The sequence below is a fragment of the Notamacropus eugenii genome, chromosome 1 (assembly GCF_028372415.1).
Source record: "Notamacropus eugenii isolate mMacEug1 chromosome 1, mMacEug1.pri_v2, whole genome shotgun sequence".
In the NCBI taxonomy this organism is placed as follows: domain Eukaryota; kingdom Metazoa; phylum Chordata; class Mammalia; order Diprotodontia; family Macropodidae; genus Notamacropus; species Notamacropus eugenii.
In genome coordinates this window covers 326,769,875-326,796,977 of record NC_092872.1, presented here as the reverse complement: position 1 = coordinate 326,796,977, position 27,103 = coordinate 326,769,875, and the positions used below count along the sequence as shown (strand labels likewise).

Sequence of the window (27,103 nt, the reverse complement as noted above, 5' to 3'; positions counted from 1 at the left end):
TAATTTATCTTTGCATCCTTCTCTTGATTCACTCCCATTGTGTGTGTTGTTGTGTTCTTCCTTCTGTTTTTTTGAAGACCATGTCATCAGAGAAATGATGACACGACTTACACTTGACTTTGTTTTGAGTGAGAGATGTGCAAAGTCCCCAACCTCACTTTTTCCTCCTGAGTCATCACTCCCATTGATGTCCTCTGCGAAGGCCTCATCTTGAGGGGTTTTGATTTCCATTGTCTATGGGTCCACTAGGACCTGGACTAGGTCAGATGCAGAATGACAAGAAAGGAAGAAGAGCTAGGAGAGTAGGAAAGTAAGTGGTTGGAGCTACAGTTGTTAATGTTGAGTGATCATACTTGAGGGTAAGGCAAGGATGGAGTAATTCTAGATATCCACTCACCTCCATTCTTAGCTTGTCTTTCATTTGTCCACTTTCTTCACTACTTCCTTACAGTTACAGACATGATCAGATCTAATGTAGTTATCAATCAGTAAGTTCTTATTGCTGTCAGTCTCTGCACTGAGCGCTGGGATTTAAAGAGGAGGGAGAGAGGGAGAGAGGGAGAGAGAGAGAGATTCAAGCACCTGCATTCAAGGAGCTGACATCCTAATGGAAAGAAAACTTAAAAATAGGAGATTAATTACAGAGAAATTCTTCTTTTCCAGTGTCCCTGCTCCTCAAGGAGACTTCACCCCTAAACATTACCAGTCTTTGAATTTCCTCAAGCTACCCTGAACCATTTGATGACTAGTAGAGCGGGACAAGGCATTTAAAATACCTAAAATATCACTTCTGTCCTCCAGATAGCAATGGGAGATGCGTTCAATTTTTACAGACACATACTTTACAATACTCAAAAGGCCCGCTTTGTAAAGATGGTTGTTGCAGTATCATAACTGTGGGAGGCACAGAGTCCTCCTTTGCTACTTCCTCTGAGTTATCACCTCTAATTTCGTGGAATTAGACAAACAAGCAGCCAAGCATGCAGCCCCACATACATCTCCCAAACCAAACTCATATTTAAGGAGAAAGAGGGAGGCTCTATCTAGGAGAAGGGGGGCGATACCAAGGATTTTTCTGTTAAAGTGAGGAATATTCCTTATGTTACAAGTATCGCATATTTCTGAAGAGTTACAAGCTTGTGGTTATACTCAGGATGTAGGATCCATCGTTGACTAAAGCTTAGACGTCCTTCTCCTTTCTTCTGTGCCTCAGGTTTTCCCCCTTAGAAGGCACTTGGTACGGTCCCGGGGGCGGGGCTGGCGGGCGTCCACGTGCCGGTCCCCCGAGGAGCTCCCATGTAGCTCGGCGGCCACCTAGTGACGAGTTGAGGGAGAGGACGTGGAAGAGGAGGGACTAGGGGCGGGACGGAAGCGGGGCGATCGCTACCAAGGCTAAAGGCGGAGGAGACTGAGACGGGGAGGAGGTGGAGGAAAGCCCTGGGCAGAGAGGAGCGAAAGGAGTTTCTGATGCCTCCTGTCTTCGAATTTATTTAAGGTAGGGGAGGTGGAAGCCTGTGCCCCGCAATGGGGGTGGGGGAAAGTCCGGCGGTGTTTCAGTCCGAGCCCCGATGGGCCCCACACAGTTTCTGGTTTGGCTCCCCTGGCAGACGCGGTAGAGCAGGGCTTTGAGGGTTGGGGAGGGGGGAGGGGGTGCTTCAAAGTGGAAAAAGCTGGCGGGCCTCAGACGAAGAAATATCTCGTCTCTTTTTCTCCTCCACCCTTGTTTTCCCTCCCCTCCACCCTTTGGCTTTTAGGGTCGTTTTGCCGTTTACAAATTCGCTGCTCCCAGCAAATCCCTGGGACTGGAGGATGCATTAGCCTTGTGCCTAAGTCCTAGGAGTGGGGTGAGGTTGCTGGAGGCAGGCGGTGCTGGTGACTTGCTACCTTCAAGAAATGAGGCTCTATTTATTGCTTGGTCGCTGCCTCCTTTCAACTCCGCGTTCCCGCCCCCGCTTTTCCTTCCCTCCTCCTTCCCTTCCCGGGTTCTCTGGGCTCACGAAAAACATATTAACCATGTCCCGCTGGGCGCTCCAACAGCCTAGTTTATACCGACCACAGTCCTGGAACTGGAAGATGGGGGGAAGGGGCTGCCACATGTGGGAGGAACCCCAAACTGTCACTTGCCTTGGTATTCCCAGCGGGGAGGCAGCTCTTTAAAGTTGTTGCAAGGGAGCTGCTTCTCCCGAAAGCTGCTCTGCCTAGTTTGAGGGACCTGGAGGTGGGTGTTGGGATGTAGCTAAGCCGTGGGTCTTCCTCGGGGTAATAACCCGCACCCTACGGAGCTGATGCTGAGTGTTGGAGAGAGCCAGGATCGCCCGAGTCAGCAGGACTGCACGTGTGGAGGCCGAGGACCCTGTAGCACCTTACAGATGGGTGCTTTCGGAAATTGACATGGCAGGAATTAGAGTAATTTACTAGTGAGGTAGCCAATGTTTCCATTTGTGTGAAATTGTCTAGCAGGATGAAAGAGTGCATTGAAGTCATGTGTTCTGCGCAGAAGTAAGAGTTAAGTCTCTGCCATGGAATATGTTAATAGTGGATTTTTGTTTGGAAGCTATGAATTGGTGGAAAAACTGCCCTGCAAAAGCATATTTTACTCCTGAAATGAAGAGCCACAGTTTTTCAAGTCACTCACGTGTGATATGGTCTCAGTAGACTCTGGTCCCTGGACTTCCTCAACTTTCTTTGTTTTTGCCGCCCTCGCCTCCCCAAGGATGTGTTTGGATTTAATAACATATCACAAAATCCTTTGTTTTCTTCTGGTGTCCAATGGAACCAGCGAATTTATTGTTTCACAATGCTAGAGGAAACCATAATAAACCATCAAAAATTTGTCATGGCGTTTAAATTTAAGGTTCTGTCTTCCATTGGTTCTGAATCTGATCTCAGAATGCACAGTAAATGTCATGTCTTCTTGGGATTTCCTCTGTATTAGATATAATCCTAATAGCCTTTCTGGGAGAACCCCAGATATTTTATTTATTAGCTTTGAAAGAATCTATCTAAATTTATTTATTTATACACAAAATACTCTTTTGCCACAGGGCAGAGTTTTAGGGATTATGTTGGAGAAAGCTGCCAGTGGCTTCATTTTCCAAGAATGTTAGTCATTTCCTTTCAGTGATTTCAGCAAGCTGATATTTCACTGCCTCAAAACTTTCTGTGGGGAAACTTTTTTTCCCCTCAGAAAGCATGGTTATTTTGAGATATATGTCTATTATTTGTTTGTTTTAAAATAGGATCATACATTTGCATTCAGTGGCAGTAAACAGTGTAGAGTTTTTCAAAATAGGACTTCTGAGAATTTTGAAGAAAATATTTTTAAATAGCCATCAAGTCCTTTTAAAGCCTTCCTAAAAGAGTGGTGAGGAAAAGGAACAGAAAAAAGACAGATGATTTGACTGTGGCCCTCATGTTTAAAATTCGGTAGAAATTTAAGCCTTTGTGGTTTGGGCAATAAAGTATAGGGCAGAATATTATAAATGTCTGTGAGAAATATGATATCTGGATGATGTCAGTATATTTTACAGATGTTAAATTCGTATTTCACATAAAAACACACCTTTGGAAAATTGACTAGACTTATGCTGACTATCTTCTCTGAGGAGACTAAACTTTTACATAACTCCCACTGTGTGCTCCAACCCTGTGAAGGAACAGTTCTATCCACTGAGCCCCCAGCTGCCTGTGGCCAAGCAGCGTACTTGTAATATGAACTGGACTTTTTTGTTTTTTTGGTGGGGGCAGGGAAGGGGATGATTAAGATCTTGCACTGATTGACCACTGGAATGTTCCAAAAAAGTTTCTGTGTGCAGGAAATATTTGTTTCTCCTCTTCTCTACCCCTTTTTTTTGGAACACTGTATTTCTTGAATTTTTCAGGGTTAAGACACTGCGGGATTGATCAGAGAAGCTTTTGGAAAAAATGCAAAATGAATAAAATAGTACAAATGAAAACATGAATTTGTCAAAGTTTAGTGTTGGTATAATTCAGATTTTCAATCTGTATTGGAGATTCTGGCTGTAGGTATTTTGTCTCCAAATTCTTTAAAATTGTTACTGAATTAATGGATTTTCTTGTAAAATATTTAAGTCAATTATGCTCTTTAGTTTTTCTAGTTTGTGGCACTTTGTTTCCAGTTTTCCTCTGCAGTGGTACTAAAGTTTTTGGCTTTCAGAATTTATGATTACGTGATAGACTTTAAGAATCATGCTGGAAATGAAAGATTTCAGATTAATCAGTCTTTTTGATAAAACTCTCAGATTTTAGTGTGAAGGAATATTATCTTTTGTGAGGCAAAGTAATTTTGAACTTGGAAGTTGCACATTTTGATATCTAAAGGAATTTTAGTATAAAATCTGCAAGCAATTATTTTACTGCATGAAATCTAATACCAAGAAGAGATTAATATATACCAGGTGGTAAAATGTATATGAACTTGAGATTTGAATGATCTCAGTGAGATTTCCCTTTGTTTGTGCATAATACCTGGAGCCCAGATGGAACATATAGAAAGCATAGTTATTTTGAGATTTTTCAAAAACCTCAAATTGGGAAGTAAGTTTCATGTTACATTTTTGTAAAGTGTATTTATGATATTGTTTGAGCTCTTTAGAAAGATGTTTTCTTTTTTTCTGCTGAGATGGGATTTTTTTAAACAATTGTTTGGAATAAGCTTCATTAAGTGCTAATACTATGTAGAATTTTTTTCAGCTGAGGCAGAAAAAGTGAACTGGTAGTGGTTAGAATTAACACAACCTGGCATATATTTATGTTTGACCCAGTCTTTTTATTTTACTTTTTATAAGTTAGATTTGAAAATGGTCTTAGTAATTGTAAAATTATAGTAGAGTTTTGCTATAACATATAAATGGGGTAAATCATATGTTACCATTTTACAAAAAAAAAAACCCTAATATAACATGAATTTTAGATCTGTTCCTCCCTAACTCCAATCAAATGGACAAAATCCAATTTTGTTCATGTATCTTTCAGTTCAGTGTATAAAAAATGAGAATAGGAACTATTTAAAGTGTACTTAAATTATTTAAGTATAGGAAATTTTAAAGTTTTAACTATTTTTAATTTGTGGAATAAAACAAGCATTTCCATAGCATAATTCAATAAAAAATGACTGTACATAAAACTGCAGATTTACTATGCATAACTTGCTATTCTTTCTCCTTCCTATTTCATAGTACTTTATTTTTTCCAGTTATATGTAAAGATAGTTTTCAACATTGACCTTTATAAGATTTTGAGTTCCAAATGTTTCTCCCTCTTCCTTCCCCTCCCCCAAGACAGCAAGCAATCTGATAAAGGTAATACATGTACAGTCACGTTAAACATTTCTACATTAGTCATGTTGTGAAAGAAGAGTCAGAACAAAAGGGAAAAATCACAAAAAAAGAAAATAGTTGGCTTTGATCTACATTCATACCCCATAGTTCTTTCTCTGGATGTAGATAACATTTTTGCATCATGTTGCTGCTATTGTGTACAGTGTTCTCCTAGTTCTGCTCGCTTCATTCAGCATCAGTTCATTTTAGTCTTTCCAGATTTTTCTGAACTTAGCCTACTCATCATTTCTTATAGCACAATAGTATTCCATTACATTTATATTCCACAACTCGTTCAGCCATTCCCCAGCTGATGGGCATCCCCTTAATTCCCAATTCTTTGCCACCGCAAAAAAGAGCTATTATAAATATTTTTGTGGGTCCTTTTCCTATTTTTATGATCTCTTTGGGAGATGGACCTAGTAGTGGTATTGCTGGATCAAAGGTTATGCAGTTTCACAGTCCTTTGGGCATAATTCTAAATTGCTCTCCAGAATGGTTAGATCAGTTTATATGTCTACTGACAATGCATTAGTGCTCCAGTTTTCCCTTATCATCTCCAACATTTATTATTTTTCTCTTTTGTCATATTAGCTAATCTGATATGTATGAGGGGGTACCTCAGAGGTGTTTTAATTTATATTTCTCTAGTCAGTAGTGATTTAGAGCATTTTTTCATATGATTATAGATAGATTTAATTTCTTCATCTGAAAACTGCCTGTTCATATGCTTTGACCATTTATCAGTTGGGGGCAATGACTTGTATTCTTGTAAATTGGATTTAGTTCTCTATATATTTTAGAAGTAAGGCATCTTTATCAGTGACATTGGCTATAAAAATTGTTCTCAATTTTCTTATTTCCTTCAATTCTTGGTTGCACTGGCTTTGATTGTGGAAAAGCTTTTTAATTTAATGTAATCAATATTATCCATTTTGCTTTTCATAGTGTTCTCTGTCTCGTTTGGTAAGAAAGTCTTCCCTTCTCTATAGATCTGACAGGTAAACTATTCCAAAGCTCTCCTAATTTGCTCATAGTGTCATCCTTTGTCTAATTCATGTACCCACATTGACCTTATATTCATATATGGTGTAAGATGTTGGTCTGTGCCTATTTTTTGCCATACTAATTTTTTCCGAGTAGTTTTTGTCAAATAGTGAGTTGTTATCCTAGAAACTGAAATCTTTGTGTTTATCAAACAGTAGACTACTATAATCATTGACCACTGTGTCTTTTGAACCTAACTTATTCCACTGATCCACCACTCTATTTCTTAGCCAGTATTTTAGATGTGGTATGGCTAGGCCACCTTCCCTTGAATTTCTTTTCATTAATTCCCTTAATATTCTGGACCTTTTGTTCTTGCAGATGAATATTAGTATTTTTTTCTAGCTCTGTCAAATAAGTTTTTGGTTGTATGGCACTGAATAAGTAAATTAATTTAGGTAGAATTATATTTTTTATTCTGTCTGGTCTACCCACGAGCAACAGATATTTTTCCAATTGTTTAGTTCTGACTTTATTTGTGTGAAAAGTATATTGTAATTGTGTTCCTGGGTTTATCTTGGCAAGTAGACTTCCAAATATTTTGTATTATCTACAGTTACTTTAAATGGAATTTCTTTTTCTATCACTTGTTGCTGGGCTTTGTTAGTAACATAAAGAAATGATGATTTGTGTGGGTTTATTTTGTATCTTGCAACTTTGCTAAAGTTGTTAATTATTTCAAGTAGTTTTTTTACTGGATTCTCTTAAGTATACCATCATGACATCTGTAGAGAGTGATAACTTTGTTTCTTCTTTGCCTATTCTAATTCCTTGTATTTCTTTTTCTTCTCTTATTGCTAAAGCTAACAATTCTAGTACAATATTGAAGAACAGTGGTGATAATGGGCATTGTTGTTTCACTCCTGACCTGATTGGAAATGCTTCTAGTTTATCCCTATTACATATAATGCTTGCTGATGGTTTTTGATAATGCCACTTATTTTAAGAAAAACTCCATTTATTTCTATGCTGTCTAATGTTTTTAATATGAATGGGTGCTATATATTTTTAAAAGCTTTTTCTGCATCTGTTGAAATAATCCTATGATTTGTGTTAATTTTGTTATTGATATGGTCAATTATACTGATAGTGTTCCTCATATTGAGCCAGCCCTGCATTCCTGGCATAAATCCTACCAGATCATAGTGTATGATGCTTGTGATGTACTGCTGCAATCTCTTTGCTGGTATTTTATTTAAAAGTTTTGCATCTATATAAATTAGGGAAATTGTTCTATAATTTTCATCCTCTGTTTTGGCTCTTCTCCATTTACGTATCTGTACCACATTTGTATCATAAAAAAGGATTGGATAGAACTGCTTCACCTGTTTTCCCAAATAGTTTATAGAGTATTGGAATTAATTAGGTCTCTAAATGTTTAGTAGAATTCACTTGCAAATTCATCTGACTCGAGATTTTTTTCTTAGGGAGTTCATTGATGGCTTGTTCAATTTCTTATTCTGAAATGGGTTTAAGTATTTTATTTCCTGTTCTATTAATCTGGGCAACGTATATTTTTGTAAATATTCATCCATTTCACTAAGATCATCAGATTTATTGGCATATAGTGGGCCAAAATAGAACTTAATAATTGTTTTCCTCTTCATTAGTATCATTTTTGATACTGGTAATTTTGTTTTCTTCTTTCTAGTTTAATCAAATTACCCAAAGATTTATCTATTGTTGTTTTTTTTAAAATAGAACCAGTTCTCAATTTCAATCTCTTCTTTATTTTCAGTATTTCTAAATTGGTATTTAATTGGGGATTTTAAATTTGTTCTTTTTCTAGCTTATTTAGTTGCATGCCCAGTTCATTAATGTCCTTTTTCTTTATTCTATTCATGTAAACATTTAGAGATATAAAATTTACCCTAAAAACTGCTTTGGCTGCGTCCCATAAGTTTTGGTATATTGTTTCATTATTGTCATTCTCTTGGATGTTGTTGATTATTTTTATCATTTGTTGTTTGACCCATTCATTCTTTAGGATTAGATTATTTAGTTTCCACTTAATTTTTGATCTGTCTTTCCTTGGCCCTTTATTACATGTCCTTTTTATTACATCATGATCTGAAAAGGATGCATTTAATAGTTCTGCTTTTCTGCATAGGATTGTGAGATTTTTATACCCTAATACATGGTCAGTTTTTGTGTAGATGCCATGTACTGCTAAGAAAGAATACATTCTTTTCTATCCCCATTCAGTTTTCTCTAAATGTCTACCATATCTAACTTTTTAAAAATTCTATTCACCTCTCTAACTTTTTTCTTGTTTGTTTTGTGGTTAGATTTATCTGGTTCTGTGAGGGGAAGGTATAGTTTTACTGTCGATTTCTTCCTGAAACTCACAACATCTCTTAAAGAGTATGGGTTCTTTCAGTTTATGGAAGAGTTCATTCAATTCACATTCAGAGTTATGATTTCTGACTGTGTCTTTCTCTCCATCCCATTTCCCCACGTTTATGTTTTCCTTTCTCCTTTTTGCTCTTCACTAGTGTTTTGCTTCTGACCATGACTTTTCTTAATCTGCCCTCCCTTCTATCAGCTCCTCTCCTTTTTTTCTCCTTACCTCTCCTTCTTCCTGTAGGATAAGAAAAATTTCTGTACCCAAATGAATTTATGTGTTATTCCCTCTTTGAGCCAAATCTGATGAGAGTAAGGTTCAAACAATGCTTGCCTCCCTTCCTACTTTCTCTCTACTATTAGAGGTCTTTGTGCCATTTTGTGTGATGTAATTTACCCTTTTCTGTCTCTTTCTTACCTTTTCTCCTAGTTCAATCCTTTTTTTACCCCTTAATTTTTTTTATCATCACATCAAAGTCAACTTATACTACAACCTCTATGTATACCCCTTCTAAGTGTCATAATAATAATACAGTTCTCTAGAGTTACAAGTATAATCTTCCCATTAGGGATAAAACAGTTTACCCTTATTGAAGAGTGTGTTCTATTTTTTCTTTCCTGTTTACCTTTTTTATGCCTCTCTTACATCTTGTATTTGAAGATTTAATTTTCTGTTGAGCTCTGGTCTTTTCATCAGGAAGGTTTGGAAGGTGCCTATTTTATTGAATGTCTATCTCCTCCCCTGAAAAATGGTGCTACTTTTTCTGAGTAGTTGATCCTTGGTTGTGATCCAAGTTCCTTTGCCTTATGGGATATCATATTCTAGGCCCTCTGATCCTTTAATGTAGAATCCTCTAGGTCCTGTGTAATCCTGAGTGTGGTTACATGATACTTTAATTCTTTCTTTCTAGCTACTTACAGTATTTTCTCCTTGATCTGATAATTCTGGAATTTGGCTATAATATTCCTTGGAGTTTTGATTTTGGGATCTCTTTCAGGAGGTGATCAGTGGATTCTTTAAATGATTATTTTACCCTCTGGTTCTAGGATATTAGGGCAGTTTTTCTTGATAATTTCTTTCTTTTTTATTTTTAACACAGTTCATGTCTCATAAAACTATTCCAATTTTTGGTCAGGTGATATTTCTTTTAAAGTATTTACAATATAGATCACCAACGAATTTTTATTTAACATTAACCAACTGACACAAATAGTAACTATGTAAGCTAACTTTACAAGCCTTTGACCTAATTGCCTCTACACTATTACTAAGAATTAAAGGACCCTAACTTATTGTTGTTGGTCTAAAGTCCTAAGCCTGATAGCTTAATTTTAGACTTAACCTCAGATGTTCCCCTACCAACAATCTATAGTTTAATGGATCTGGTATTAAGCTTACAAACTTTTTGACTATAGAAAATTGCCACTAACAGTAGGGATATTGCAGGGAAACAATATTTCCCCAACTTCATGTAAGTTCCAGGCAGGAGTAAATTGCCAGCTTGCATTCAGTCAGGCTTAAAGTCTGCCAGGTGTCAGTGGGGAAATTGAGTCAGGAGAATCCTACCTCAGCCCAGGCTGAACAGCTGCTCTCCCACCCTTCCCATGAGATCACCTTTTGCATTTCATACCAGCATCTCACAGGCTTACTGGCATCATGGATTAGAGGCTCAGACCACCTTTCTTGCTATCTACACCTAGAGTTAGACTCAGAAGAACAGTCAGTTAATAGTCCCATAGAATCTTAAAATAGCAAGTTCCAATAACCAGGTTTCAAATATGATTATAATTTCACTTTGGCTAAGGAACATCTTTTGAGGCAAGTCTTAAGTGGCTTACATGCCTTTCTATACCTGTTCTAGTTCCTGATTAAATAACAATCATTAAACCTTAATTAAAGGTTTAACTAAACCTTAGTTAAAACCTTAACTTTTCCATCAATGCCAAATTTTACCCCAGGTTACCTGCTATAGGAAACTTTAGACTAAAATTCTTTTCCCCAAACTAAAGATGACTCTGATTTATTCTCGGTAATTAATTCAGTCAATTGTTTTAATACTAATTGCTTTTACATCACTTTGTAACATGTCCAATTTTTCTCCCCATCTCTTCCCTCCCCCAAGCCCCTAATACCTTGCATTCTGATTACTCCTTCCCTCAATGTACCCTCCCTTCTATCATACCCCACCCTTCCCTTATCCCCATCTCTCTTTTCTTGTAGGGCAATATACATTTCTATACCCCATTACCTGTTTTTCTTATTTCCCAGTTATATGCAATAATACTTCTCAACATTCATTTCTAATACTTTGAATTCTAACTTCTCTCCCTCCCCAGTCCCACTGAGAAGGCAAGCAATTCAATATAGACTAAATATGTATAGTTTTGCAAGCAACTTCCATAATAATCATGTTGTGTAATACTAATTATATTGCCCTCTATCCCACTCTATTTCCCCTTGTTTTTTTATTCCCTCATTTGACATTGTCCCTTCCCAAAAATGTTTATTTCTAGTTACTCCCTTCTCCCATTTGCCCTCCTTTCTGTCATTCCCCTCACCCCACTTGTTGCCTCCTCCCCTACTTTCCTGTAGTGTAAGATAGATTTTCATACCAAATTTAGTGAGCATGTTATTCCCTCCTTAAGCCATATGTGGAGAGAGTAGCTTCACTTTTCCCCTCTCCCCTTCTCCCTTTTCTTCTCCACTGAACAAGATTTTTATCTCTTTTATGAGTTATAGCCTTCCCCATTCCATTTTTCCCTTTCTCCTCCCAGCATTTTCCTCCCTCACCCCTTAATTTTTATTTTATTTTTTTTTTGTGGATATCATCTCTTCTGATTCAACACACCCTGTACTCTCTATGTGTGTGTATGTGTGTGTGTGTGTGTGTGTGTGTGTGTATGTACAATCCCTCTACCTACCGAAATACTGAGAAAAGTCTCAAGAGTTACAAATATTTTCTTTCCATGTGGGAATGTAAACAGTTCAGCTTTAGAAAATCTTTTATGATTTCTCTTTCCTGTTTACCTCTTCATGCTTCTCTTGGTTCTTCTGTTTGAAAGTCATATTTTTTCTTCAGTTCTGGTCTTTTCATCATGAATGCTTGAAAGTCCTCTACATTATTGAATGACCATTTATTCCCTTGAAGTATTATACTCAGTTTTGCTGAGTAGGTGATTCTTGGTTTTAATTCCAGTTCCTTTGACTTCTGGAATATCCTGTCCCCAGCCCTTTGATCCCTTAATATTGAAGCTGCCAGATCCTGTGTTATCCTGATTGTATTTCCACAATACTTGAATTGTTTCATTAGCTTCCCTGAATTCAATTCTCTCTTTTAAAGAACTGTTTTGTTCGGTGAGCTTTTGAACCCTTTCTTCCATTTGGCTAATTCTGCTTTTTAAAGCCTCCTTCTCCTCATTGGTTTTTGGACCTCTTTTTCCAATTGAGTTAGCCTCTTTTTAAAGTGTTATTTTCCTCAGCATTTTTTTAGTTCTCCTTTAGCAAGCTGCTAACTTGCTTTTTGAGCTCTTCTATTGCCTGAGCCCCGTTTAAGTTCACTTTGGAAGTCCCGGAGGCAGGGGCCTTGACTTCCTGTGACAACATGCCTTGTTCTTCCTCATCTGAAAGGATGGGAGGAGACACCTGTTCACCAAGAAAGTAAACTTCTATGATCTTATTTTTTTTCCTTTTTTGGGCATTTTCCCAGCCAGTTACTTGACTTCTGAATCCTTTGTCAAGAGGATGGCCCTATTGCCCCTTCTCTCCCCAATATCATGTTCAAGGCTGATATTGGACTCAGCTGCTCGATTCCCCTGAGGCTTTGGGTGAGAGCAGACTGTCACTGAGGGCTGAGGTTTAGATCAGCTGTTCCCTACTGCCAGAGGCTTTAAGCTGAACTGCCTGGACAATGGACCCAGGTTGCTTCCCGGTCACCATAGCTGCCTGCTGTCTGCTACTGCTGTTGCTGCTGTCAGGAACCCCGTTCCCCTCTCGCCCTGCTAGGAAAGCCTTCCCACACTGACCTTTGGAGCTTTCTTTGTTGCTTGTGGGTTGAGGTATCTGGGACCTTCGCTGATAGAAACTCTGTCTGGAGGTCTGTTCAGATCCTGTTCCTCCCAGTGCTGCATGGCCAGGACTATGCTCTGCTCAGCTCAGAGTCATGTGAAATAGACCTTTCCTGCCAGCTTTCCAGGTTACCTTTGGCTGGAAACCTCTTTTACTGTGTTGTTCTGTGGCTTCTGCTGCTCTAGAATTTGTTGAGAGTCGTTTTTTACAGGTATTTTGTGGGCTGTGGGGGAAGCACTAGAGTATATGCATCTTTCTACTCTGCCATCTTGGCTCCGCCCTCCTTGATAATTTCTTAAAAGATGCTGTTTAGGCTTCTTTTTTTGACCATCGCTTTCAGGTAGTCCAGTAATTTTTAAGTTACCTCTCCTGGATCTGTTTTCTAGGTCAGTTGTTTTTCCAATGAGATATTTTACATTTTCTTCTATTTTTTCATTCTTTGGATTTTGTTTGACTGATTCTTGATGCCTTATAGAGTCATTAGCTTATACTTGCCCAAGCCTGATTTTTTGATGAATTGTTTCCTTCAGTAAGTTTTTGTGCCTCTTTTTCCCTTTGGCCAATTCTACTTTTTAACAAGTTCTTCTGTGAGTTTTTGTACCTCCCTTTCCATTTGCCCAGTTCTGCTTTTTAAGGAGGTCTTCTCTTCAGTGCATTTTTGTACCTACTTTTCCATTTGGTTAGTTGTATTTTTTAAGGGTTCATTTTCCTCAATCAATTTTTTTCCTTCCTTTTCTAAGCTATTGACTCTGTTGCATGCCTCTCATTTCTTTTCCCAATTTTTCTTCTACCTCTCTTATTTGACTTTTAAAATCCTTCTTGAACTCTTCTAAGAAGGTTTTTTGGGGCTTGGGACCAATTCATATTTCCCTTTGAGATTTCAGATGTAGGTATATTGACAATATTGTTCTTTTCTGATTTTGTGTTTTGATCTTCCCTGTCACCATAATAATTTTCTATGGTCCGTGTTATTTTCTACTTTTTGTTCATTTTGTTTGCCTATTTCCCAGCTTTTAAAGTTGTGCTTTCCTACTGGAATAAAGGGGGCACTATCCTAAGCTTCTTGTGCTGGGGTCAGGAGCCTTTGTGTGGTGGGGCTCGGGTGCTGCAGCAGGGAGCTATTGGGGTCTGACAGCCTAACTGGTGCAGATTTGGGGTCCTAGTGGCCTTGTCTAGCAGGGCTGAGGCTAGGTTTTGTTTTTCTGCATTCTTCTGGGGCTACACTGAAACACTGAGAATTCTGACTGCTGGAGGCCACTTGCCCACATGGGCCTGCACTGAAATGCAGGAGATAGACTGCTAGAGGATGTCAGCCTGCCTTGGGTTGCCTTGAAGCACAGGGAAGTTCAGCTGTTTGAAGATGCCTGCCAAGGGCTGTGCTGAAGCACAGCAAAATTCCCTAGTGAAGGACACCTGGCTGTCCAGAGCTGTGCTGGAGTATGTGGTAGTTCTTGGAACTGGAATCTGCCAGTTCCCCTCACTGTGATAAGACACATGAGGTTGGTGTTTGCCTTTTCCACCACCCTGGGGCTCAGAGTTTCCCACTGCTTTGCTGAGGGAGCACTCGCTGCTAGCTTGCTAGGGCACCTTCTATCTTGGACTACACTCCCTTTTTTACTCCTGTGAAACAGACCTTTCTTGATAACACCTCCCACCCCCAAGTTTTGCAGGCTAAAAGATTGCTTCTCCCTGTCTTTCTGCTGTCCCTGATATTCCAGGATTTTTGCTGGGACACTATTTTTGCTTTTTTTTTTTTTATAGGCCAGAAAGGGAGAATGACAGTTTACTGCTTGCTCCATCATCTTGGCTACCAGAAATATAGTTTTTTTTCTCAGATTTTGTTCTTCCTGGTTTAGGTATCAGTACTGTATTTGTGTCAAGGCAGGAATTTGGCAGGACCCTTTTACCTGTTTTTCCAGACAGTTTATGTAGGGTTGGAATTAATTGTACTTTAAATGTTTGGTGGAATTAATTTATCTGGTCTTTTATTTCCCTCTGAGGAAGCTTATTTGTAGCTTTTTTCATTTCTTTTTCTCAGATAGAACTATTTAAGTATTCTATATATTTTTATATTAATCTGTGCCATTTATATTTTTGTATTCATCTATTTCATTTTGATTATCAATTTTAGTAGTATGTAGTTGAGCAAAATAGCTCTTAACAGTTGCTTTTGTTTGATTTTCATTGATTGGGAATTTATCCTTTTCCTATTTGATACTGGTAAATTTTTCTTTTTTCAAATCAAGTAAGCCAATTCTTTACTACTTGTTTTATTTTACTATTTTATTCTCATTTTGGGGGCAGTTAGAAGGACAGAAGGCACATAAATGGTTTGGAGGCCTTATTTAAAGTTGTTTGGTGGGGAATTTGGGAGAGTTTAGGCCGGTAACTGCCTTTTCTCCTTCATCTTGGCTCCACCTATGTGTTTCATATAAACACTGACTTTTTGTATTCTGGTTTCTAATTCATTTTCCTGTCCTCTTCTGTTTTATAGATGAGTTCATTGTGTTCACATCCATAGTTATGATGCTATGTGCTAATTTATAAATGTTTATTTCCCTCCCTCCCATTTTCTTATACTTATTCTTCTCTTTTTGTATCCCTCTATCCTTTTCAGGAGTCTGTTTTGCTTCCTTAATTACCCTCTTTCTAATTCCCCCTAACCCCTTTCCCTCCTACTTCTGTGTTGGGAAAGATGAACATTTATACTCACCTATATGTATATGTATATTCTTCCCCACCTTGAACCAGTTCAGATGAGAATAAGGTTAAGGTTTAAGGGTTGCTCACTCCCCCAATCCTCCCTTCCATTGTATAACTCCTTCTTGCTTGCCTTATTTATATAAGGTAGTGCATTCTGGGTCATATCCAGTCATCCTGATAAATATCTAGTCACTAGATTCAGATGGCTCTGAAGGAGAAGTGAGGCTGATGACCTGCACAGCCCTCCCTCACTCAAAAACAAAGTCAAGTGCAAGTCATGTCATCATTTCTCTGATGGCATGGTCTTCTTTGGCAATGAAGGATGAGCATAGCAGTTTATGTAAGGTAATTTTTCCCATTTTTCCTCTCCCATGCCCCCTCACCCATTGTAACCCTCTTTTTCACCTTCCTTTTAGATTTTTAAGACCATCCCATCATAATACTATCATACCCTTGACCTCTAAGTAGACTCCCTTTAACAGCCATAGCAATAAAATTCTCAAGCTTCATATGCATCATTTTCCCTCTTGTGTTATCTCACTCATGTTTGCCTTTTTGTACTTCTCCTGTGGCTTGTGTTTGAATGTCAGATTTTCTATTCACTTTTAGTCTTTTTATTAGGAGTACCTGAAAATCATTTGATTCAATAAATATCTGTTTTTCCCTCTGAAGGATTATAGTCAGTTTTGCTGGATAAGTTATTCTTGGCTGTAATCCTAGCTCCTTTGCCTTCTGTCTGGAATGTTATATTCCAGACCTTCAACTCCTTGTAGTGGTTAATTGCTAAATCTTGTGTGATACTGATTGTGCCTCCATGGTATTTGAATTATTTCTGGCTGCTTGTAGTATTTTCTTAATGTAGGCATTCTGGATTTTGACTATACTATTTCTGCAAGTTTTTGTTTTGGAATTTCTTTTTTCAGAGGTGACCAGTGTTCAATTTTTGCTTTGTCCTTTTGTCCTGAGCTATCTGTATGGTTTTTCTTTGTGATTTCTTGAAATATGAGCCCGGGCCCTTTTTTTCTTCATGACTTTTAGTTATTCCAGTGATTCTTAAATTATCTTTCTTCGAAATAGAAAGCAGTTCTTTGGTGAGGCACTGAATACATTAATTTGTTTGGTGTTTCCATTTTTATTGGTACATCCTAACCACGAACAATTAATATTTCTCTAATTTTTAGGTCTGTCTTTATTTCTTTAAGTAGTGTTTAGTACTTATATTCATAGAGTTTCTGTGTATGTTTTTACAGATAGGCTTCCAGATATTTTGTGTTCTGTAATTACTTTGAATGGAATTTGTCTCTTTCTGCTAGGTTTCATTTGCAGTATATAGACAAGGTAATAAGGTCTAAGGATTTATTTTATGTCATTTTGCTAAAGTAGTTTAAATTAATTTTAGTAGATTCCTTAGAAATCTCTAAATATAGAAGATCACATTAGCAAAAAGCTGTAGTACTGTATTCTTTGCTTATACTTATGCCTTTGATTTCTTTTTCTTGTCTTACCACTGTAGCTGATTTCTAGATGTAATTCAATAGTTGTAATGATGGATATCATTGTTGTGCTTTCTCTTCTTACTGGAAAGATCTCTAGTCTTTTTATATATAATGTTGACCCCTGATTTAAAATGTGTACAAATTAACACACTAAAGTAAGGTCCATTTATTCTTTTGCTTTTTTAGTGCATTTGTTTTTGTTTACTTTAAATGGTTATATTTTTTCAGGGCAGTTTTTTTTTGGATATTTTACAATTTCTATTTTTTATAGTCTCGAATTTTTTTTCTTAATGTCTCTTTTTTGTATATTTTATTTGTCCCATATTTCATCCTAAAACATTTTTTTTTTATTATTTGTTTTCTTTTTAAAGTTTTGAGTTCCAAATTCTATCCTTCTCTCTTTCCCATCTCCCCTTCCTATTAGGTTATGCAATCAGATATAGGTTATATGTGTGTAATCATGTAAAACATTTCCATATTAGTCATTTTCTACAAGAAGGCTAAAATATTTTTTTAAATGAAAGAAAGTGAAAAATAGCATGCTTTAGTCTGTATTCAGAAAATATCAGTTCTTTTTCTGGAGGTGGAAAATGTTTCATCATGAGTCATTTGGGATTGTCTTGCATTATTGTATTTGCTGAGAATAACTAAGTCATTCACAGTTCTTCATTGTACAATATTGCTGTTAACTATGTACAGTGTTCTCCCGCTTCTATTCACTTCACTTTGCATCAGTTTATGTAAGTCCAGGTTTTCCTGAAATCATTCTGCTTGTTATTTTTTATAGCACAGTAATATTCCATCATGACCATACACCATAGCTTGTTTAGTTATTTCCCTCAATTTCCAGTTCTTAAGCTACCACAAAAAGAGCTGGTATAAATATTTTTATACAAACAGGTCCTTTTCCCATTTTTGGGAATTCTTTAGGATATATACCTAGGAATGGATGGATCAAAGGGTAGGCACAGTTTTATAGCTCTTCAGGCATAGTTCCAAATTGCTCTCTAAACTGGTTAGACCAGTTCACAACTCTACCAACTGTGCATTAGTGACCCAGTTTTTCCACATCTCTTCCAACATTTATCATTTTATTTTGTTGTTGTGTTAGCTAATCTGATAGGTGTGAGGTGGTACCTCAGAGTTGTTTTAATTTGCATTTCTCTAATCAATAATTTAGACCATTTTTTCACATGATTATTTAGCTTTGATTTCTTTGTTTCAAAACTCCCTGTTCATGTTCTTTGACCATTACTTGCATTCTTATAAATTTGACTTGGTTCTCTATATATTTGAGAAATGAGGCCTTTATCAGAGATACTTCTTGCAAAAATTTCTCCCAAATTTTATCTTTTCCTTTTAATTTTGGTTGCATTGGTTTTGTTTGTGCAAAACCTTTTTAATTTAATCAAAATTATTTATCTTGCCTTTTATAGTACTCTCTACATTTTCTTGGTCCTAATTGATGAATAAACTATTCCATGTTCTCTTAATTTGCTTACGGTATCACTCTTTATATGTAAATCATGTACCCATTTTGACCTTATCTTAATGTGCAGAATGAAATGTTAGTCTACACCTAGTTTCTGTCATACTATTTTTCAGTTTTCCCAGTAGTTTTTGCAAAATAATTTTCTTCCAAAAGCTTGAATCTTTTGAGTTTAGTATATACTAAATTAATGTAATGTGTATGTAATCTATTCCATGGATCCACCACTCTGTTTTTTAGTCAGTTAACAAATTATTTCAATAATTACTGTATTATAATACAGTTTGAGATCGGGAAAAGCTAGACCATCTTCCTTCACTTTTGTTTTTTTTCATTGATTCTCTTGATATCCTTGAGCTTTTCTTCTTCCAGATGAAGTTTGTTACTATTTTTTCTAGCTCTATAAAATAATTTTTGGGTCATTGATTGGTATCCACTGAATGAATGGATTAATTTAGGTAGAATTGTAATTATTTTATTATACTGACTCAGCCATGAGCATTTAATATTTTTTTCCAGTTGTTTAGATCTGACTTTATTTGTGTGGAAAGTGTCTTGTAATTGTGTTTATAATAGTTCCTGGATTTGTCTTGGCAGGTAGATTCCCATGTAATATGCATTGTTTACAATTATTTATATTATATAAATTATATCTATAATATAACATATTATATTATATAATTATATTATATAAATATATAAAATATATTCATATATATTAGATTATATATTTATATAAATCGAAGAGAATTTCTCTTTCTTGCTGCTGGGCTTTGTTGGCAATATATAGAAATGCTGATTGCTTACGTGGGTTTTATTTTTTATCCTGCAACTTTGCTAAAGTTGTTAGTTATTTCAAACAGTTTTTTAGTTGGTTCTTTAGGATTCTCTTAAGTGTACTGTTATATCATCTGCAGAGGGTTTTGCTTCCTCATTACCTATTCTAATTCCTTTGATTTCTTTTTCTTTTATTGCTGTAGCTAGCATTTCTAGTACAATATTGAAACATAGAGGGGATAATGGGTTTCCTTGCTTCACCCCTGACTGTATTGGAAAGACTTCTAGTTCGTCCCTATTACAGACAATGCTTGTTGATGGTTTTAGATAAATATTACTTATTCTTTTAATTTAATCCCTATGCTCTCCAGTGGTATGTTTTTGTAATAGGAATGAGTTATTTTTTCAAAGGCTTTCTGCTTCTATTGAGATATGAAATGATTTCTTGGTTTTGTTATTGATACAGTCAATTACGCTGATATTTTTCCTAATATTGAACTAGCCCTACATACTTGGTATACATCCTGCCTGGTCATAGTGTATGATCTTGCTGTTAAATTGCCGTAATCTCCTTGCTAATATTTCATTAAAATTTTTGACATCAATATTCATTAGGGTGAGGGGTCAACGATTTTTTTCTATTTTAGTTCTTCTTGGTTTAAGTATCATCACAGTATTTGTGTGATAAAAGGAACTTGGTCAGACCCCTTTACCTGTTTCTCCAAGTAATTTATATAATAACGGAATTGATTGTTCTTTAGATGTTTGGTAAAATTTGCTTGTGAATCCATCTGTCCCTGGGGATTCTTTTCTTAGGAAATTCCTTGATGGTTTGTTCAGTTTCTTTTTCTAAAATGGGGATATGTAAGTATTTTATTTCTCTTCTGTTAATCTGGGTTATTTATGTTATTGTAGATATATATCCATTTCATTTATTTTAAAGTCTCTTGGAATCATTACCTTCCACTTAGCAAGTTCTAATTTTTAAAGATTTGTTTTTTTCAGTGAGAGTCTTATAGCTGTTCAGCCTTTTGGAAAATTCCTGATTTTTAAGTGGTTCTTTTCCTCAATGTTTTTTGTAAATCTTCTACATCACTTAATTTTCTTTTCCTAATTATCTTGCATAGCTCTCGTTTCTTTCCCCAGTTTTTTCTCTCTTACTCTTAGTTTTTAAAATCATCAGTTGTTCCTTTTTATCTCTTTATTTAACTCTTCTAGGAATTCTTGTACTTAAGTCTAATCTGCATTTTATTTTTGAGGTTTCACTTGAAGATTTCTCTAGGTTGTTGGGAATGGTTGAGGAGTTGTCCAGGCCTCACTCAATATTATAAAGGCGTGGTTATCAAAACCATCTGATATTGGCTTTAAAAATAGATCAGTGGAATAGAGTAGAGAACGGAGAATCAGATACAATAGAACTGAACCTAGTTTTTGATAAAGTAGAAAATAAAACTTACCTAGGAAAAAAACTACTTATTTTATAAAAATTCATGGGAAAACTGAACAGCTTTCTGGCAGAATTAGGCTTAGACAAGCAACTTACATGCTCCATGTGTATTCTGCATGGTTATACAATCTTCACATTAAAGATTATACCATTACAAGACTAAAAGAAAAACAGATCATATACTTTGATTACTTGAATTTGAAAAGATTCTGTATAGATAAAATAATGTGCATAAGGGAAGAAGTGAAGTTGTTGAATGGGAAAAAAACCCAAAACAGTTTGTATCACATTTTTCCTGGTTAAAGATTTGTTATCCTAGATATATAAACAATATAGGTATTTATAACTTAGTCATTTCCTAATATATAAGTAGTTTAAAGATTAAGAGAAATGCAAATCAAAACAACCCCGAGATTTTACCTCACCCTGAAATTGGGCAAAAATGACAACATTGTGGAATGATAAGGACCGTAATTCTTTGTTGCTGTAGTTGTGAAATGGTGCCACCATTTTTTAAAGCAATTTGGAATTATGCAAATAAAACGAACAAAATGTCCATACTCTTTGAACCAGAAATTGTATTGCTAGGCATGTACCCCAAAGAAGCCGTTTATAAGATAAAAATCTTCAAGTACTCAGAAATATTTATAAGAGCTTTTTTTCTGATAGGTGAAAACCAAATTAGATACTCGTTAGTTGGTGGTGGCTAAACAAAGTGTGTGGTACATTAATGTAATGAAATATTATTGTGCTGTAGGAAATGATGTGTGTGAAAAGTGCAGAGATTTATATGAACTGACACAGTGAAGTAAGGGAGCCAAGAAGACAATATACACAGTAGCTACTACAACATTAATGCATAAAACTTAACTATACCCCCCCTCCCAAAATCAAAAGTAAATGTGACAAAATTGTAAAGATTCAGCAGAATTCTTTTGAAGAGATGGGAAAGTTCATTCCTAATTCATCCCCTTATCGACTAGGTAAGTCCACAGGTATTACACACAGTGTTTTTTAGACTCTTTCAATGTATTGATCAATACTCCTTTTAAAAAAATACCATCTGTTATATGAGTTGGTTCTCTGGGATGGAGAAGGGATAGGATACTTGGGGTAATGATAATGTGTAAGAATCAGAAGATTATCAATAAAAGCCTTTTTTTGGTTTTAAAGATAAGTCTAAAACTTTCAAATTGTTCTTCAGAACCCTAGCTGCTGTTGAACCATACCATTTTTTCAACCTTATTTCCAGTGACTATCTAAATAAATGCTGCTCATCATCCTTCTGTCCTGCCTGGAATATTACTCTCTTTCTGTTTCTGACTTATATAAGTTTTAATCTTCCTTTAAGGCCAACATGAAGCCACAACATATCTTTCTGTGAAGTTCTACTTGTTAATATTAACTGTGAGTATTCTTACCCCTCTACGTGCTTTTGTAGCAACTTACTGTCTGTACTGCTTGCTGTCACATATACACAAACATATATACATGTCTTGTTTACTCAGGTAGGGTATCAGCTCCATGAGAGTGGGAAAGATTTCTCATGATTTTTCTGTATTACCATTGCATAGCATAACAACTTGCACTTAGTAAATATTTGTTAACTATTTGTTATTAAGATAACACAAAGTATTTCACTATTTCCCATATTCTAATTTTGGGAATCTGTCTTCAGATTAACATATATCCACAGTAACATGCCTTGGGGTAGTTAATTAACTCATGAGAACTCCTGCTGTAGAGCTGAATTGTCCTTATTAGTGAGCGAGCAGAAATTACCATAACTTACTGTGTCTAGCTTGCCTGTGACCAGGTCATGTTTCACATCCTATTCCATCATCCACTCCACCCATCTTCTTGCCATCTGTGCATGTATATTCCCCTCACATTGTCCTTCCTTCCACCTCTTGCTCTGGAAACAGCAGTCAAATCAGCACTACTGTTGCTTCTACAAAAAGCACATCAGTCAACTGTCCTAGGATCCATTTGTTTCCCTTGAGATTTCTTAGACCAAGCATTTCCCTGGCTACTATTCTCATAGGTACTGGCCCTACTTATTTGAATGTTAGCTTCTTGAGGGCAGGAGCTTTTTATTTGTACCCTTAGTGCTCAGTATAATGTCTCACTTGTAGTAAATACTTATTCATTTAGCCTTGGAACACTTTTGGACTTGAAATATTATTAATGGAACCTATAAATGCTAGTTTGGGGATATGATATTATCAATATGAAGACAGATCAGGAAAATTTTAGAGTAAAATGGAATTATTATTTTTGTGCTAAAAATTGATTCTTATAGTGAGCATTTTGAGAAATAATGGCAACAAAATACTGACTGCTCTGGACTTGAGTTTAAATCTCACCTCTGTTGCCTTATAATTGTGAATTCTTAATCTCCTTGGCATCAGTTTCCTTGTCTATAAAATGAGAGAGTTGGCCTTTGTGGTTCCTTCCAGCTCTAGATCAGTGATCCCATGCTTGAGTTCTGAAGAAAAATATCACTAGCACTAGAATTTTTTCTTGTATGCACATTCCTGGAGAACCAAAAGAGTTCTATGAAATACAGTTTGAAAAACACCTAAATAAATTTTGGGTAATTGTTTTCTAGTGCTATTGCAGAAATAATGGTGCTGGTGAAAGACTTTTTAAAAAATTGAATCCTTTGGGTTGGAATTTTCTGAAATGTGTCATATACTCTACCTTTATCATATAACATAAATCTGATCTTTTATGACTTGTGATTTTTAGTGTTGCTCACTGTAATAATTGATATTCATTTAAAAATATTTTTACTGTAATATAGTGATGACAGTCACCAGAGAGACAGTACAGAGAAAGAGTGAATCGAAAGTTTACCTGAGAATCTGGAGAAACTGGGTTCAAATCTTGTCTCTGTATTGTGACCCTGGGCAAGTCACTTAATCTCTCAGTGCTCCAAGAGATTATAAATTGTAGAGACTGTGCTGATATGTATTGCTAGTGGAACTTTCCCTGTTAGGAGTTGACAGTCTGAAAAAAAAAATGAAGTGATGCCTATTGACTAGAATAGTCATTTGATTTTTTTCCCCCAACTTTATTGATTTATTTGTTTTCATTTTTCAGCAATCATTTCCATAAGTTCCAGATTTTCTCCCTTCCCTCTCCAGGATGGCATGTGATCTTATGTGGGCTCTATACACACATTCCTATTAAATACATTTTCACCTTAGTCATGTTTCATAGAAGAATTAAAATGAATGGGAGAAAGCATGAGAAAAACAAAACATAACAATAGAGAAAACAGTTGGCTTCATTCTGCATTCAGCTCCATAGTACTTTCTCTGAATGTGGATGGCATTTTGCATCATGAGCCCTTTAGAAATGTTTTAGGTTGTTTCTTTGCTGCCAAGGGCCAAGTTTATCAGAAATAGTCCTTATACCTTGTGGCTATTACTATTTATAATATTCTCCTGGTTCTGCTCACTTCACTCAGCATAAGTTCATATAAGTATTTCCAGGTTTTTCTGAAGTCTTCCTGTTCATCATTTCTTATAGCACAGTAGTATTCCATTACATTCATATACCACAACTTGTTCAGTGATTCCCCAGCTGATGGACATCCCCTTGATTTCCAGCTCTTGGCCACCACAAAAAGAGCTGCTATAAATATTTTGTACATCTGGGTCCTTTTCCCATTTGTATGATCTCTTTGGAATGCAGCCCTACAAGTGGTATTGCTGGGTTAGAGGGTATGCACATTTTTATAGCCCTTTGGGTATAGTTCCAAATTGCTCTCCAGAATGGTTGGATCAGCTCACAGCTCCACCAGCAATGAATTAGTGTTCCATCTCTAGTCATTTGATTTTTTATTTTCTTGCCTGCTTTGAAATTTTATGACTTTTGCTTCACTGTCCGCAATTGCTTCTTACTGCTTTCACTATTCCTGGCTTTAGGTTACAGCTTGTAATTTATGTGCATAAACCATATAACTAAACTTGTTAAAAGTTTGTCAATATAGGAGTGTTGGTTACTATTCAGGGTCAAATGTATTGTCTGGATTTTAGTATTTATGGAACAATTGTAGGGTGTTGAAGGGTACTTTATTGGGAAAACTTACTACTCCCTCTTACATGGGACTCACACAGGTGGAACTACCTTTTTTCAGTTCTTCCATTTAGCTATTCCCATGGGTCTGACTTTTTTTTCTCTTTTCCTTTACTTACGATGTCTTCAGTTTGGCCTAGAGACATTGATCCAGATTCACCTGGCTTGATCTTTTCTCAGCTTTTCAGAGAGTTATGAAATATTAGAAATCACTTAGGTTCTTTCTCATTTGTCCCTAGACCTCCCAGTCAGTATGACTTCAACAACTCTGTTGTCAGATGTGTCTTATTATCTTTTTCCTTTGTCCATGTACCTTGGCATCATTGTCCTTCCTTTGGCTTTCTGATCACAATAATTAAATACAGAAATCCAAATCAGTTCTGATTAATTAAAATTTTATCTTAAGCTGTCATCTCACTTAGGAATATTGAAAAAAAAAATTCTTTGGAGTTAATATAAGCCCTCCAGGACATGGAAAGAAAAGGAAGAGGTTAAACAAGAAAGAAAAAAAGCCCACTATATCAGTTCTTCGAAATGGACTATTTAGCAAAGATCAGATCGCTTTAGACCTTCTTCTTCTTGGGTGGCAGAGTCAACGTGGAGTTCTGCAGACTGCTTAGCATGAACATGCCAGTCTTCTATTTTATTCCTTTGCTTTAGTCTCCATTCATTCATCTATTTCTCTTGCAAATTGCTTACTGAACTTCTCCAATTATCTGCGTGCCTTCATACACATCTTACCTCACTTAATAGTACTGATCCAGGGCAAGTGGAAGGTAATATTTTGTCTTTGGGTGAGATAGGAACTGTATCAACCTTAAGGGTCATGATACTAGATTTTTGAGAACCTTTTTTTTTTTTTTCAGTCAGCACAAAATGGCTTCAAATGATCTTATATATTTGGCTACTAAGAGGCATTTTTTTTCTGAGTCCTTGGTTCTCTGCTCTGTCCCTGCCCTCAACATCTAGCAATGTGAGCCTAATTAAGGATGCTTGTTAAACAGATGTTACTATCTATGATCTTTGTCACTACATTACCATTGTCCACATTGTACTCCTTCCCTTTTCAGCTAGTTTAGTACTTGACTTACTTTAATTCACCATTTAATAAGCATTTATTATATGGAAAGCTCTTTATTCCAGATACTGAGGATTCACAGGCAAAAATGAAACAATTCCAGCTTATATCATTGAGCATGGGATTGTATATATATATTACATACTCAAATAAGTAAATAGAAAGAAATTTCATTAGAATAATACTGACAACTGGGGTTTGAGACAGAATGTGTAGGATCAGAAAAGGCACTGAATGGGAGGTGGCACTGGAACTGAGACTCTAACAAATTTTAGGAGTTCTAAAGTCTGAGGTAGGAAGAGATTGCTTGAGAGAATCTCATTTTGTTCCAATGTTGAACCTAAACCTTTAGCAGAATGGCCTAAGTCAAGTCCTATTCCTAACAGTGTAGAAGTGGCATTGGGGAGCAAGGAATAATCTGACTTCCTACCATGACCAAAGAGAAGGAAAACATGAATTAAAGTACAGTCTGTTTGGAAAGGGTAGTCAGTAGGAGGAATCCAAGTCTCAGTGAAAGCCAGAAGATGTAGGGAGTGAGAAAGGAAAACATTCAAGGTGGAAACAAGGTTAATAGACAGTACAGTGGAACTTTGGGGGGCATAGGGTTAAAGGGCTATGAATGGGGGATTGGAATTAATGTTTTTACAGTGATAGCTAAATGTTTGAATGAGAAAAATAAATGAATGAGAATTTGCTCATTATTGAGGAATGAGTCCAAGCAGAATATCATTGACTGTAGAAAGTTCCACTGAGGGAGACAGGTAATGATTACACCACTAAGTTTTCTTGGCATAAAATTTGAAAAAAAAATATCTCTTATTTTCCTATTATTTTAAATTCCCAACTTTTTTCTTTTTTTGCTATGGACAATCTAGTTTTCTTATCTTTTGAAAGACTCTTATCTATTTTCACTTAATATGTGTGTATATTTTAAAAGCTCCTATTTAAAAAGCTCCTTCATCAGTTCAGTAATTTTAAGTTGCGTGCCATATTCACATTTTATTGCTTTAGCTGTATCCCTTAAATTTTGGCATATTATCTTATTGTTGTCTTTTATCTTAATGTCATTTTCTTTGATGCCAATTTCTGTTGTTCCTACAATTTCTTTCTTTTTATCATCAGTTCTTTTTGAATTATAATTTGGTCTCCAGTTCTTAATTCTAAGAATTAAATATAATATTAATGCATTGTGATTTGTGAAGGATATTTTTAGAATCTCTTCTGCATTTGTG

At 36.1% G+C, this 27,103-nt stretch overlaps 1 protein-coding gene across 1 annotated transcript in view; it reads left to right on the top strand.

Annotated features, from left to right (window-relative positions):
- The first annotated feature begins 1,322 nt into the window (after positions 1–1,322).
- FRMD6 (FERM domain containing 6) overlaps positions 1,323–27,103 on the top strand; it is a 114,659-nt gene continuing 88,878 nt past the window's right edge. Inside the window, exon 1 of the mRNA XM_072629714.1 lies at positions 1,323–1,495. The gene's annotated coding sequence lies outside the window, so the exon portion shown is untranslated. The remainder of the gene's footprint in view (positions 1,496–27,103) is intronic.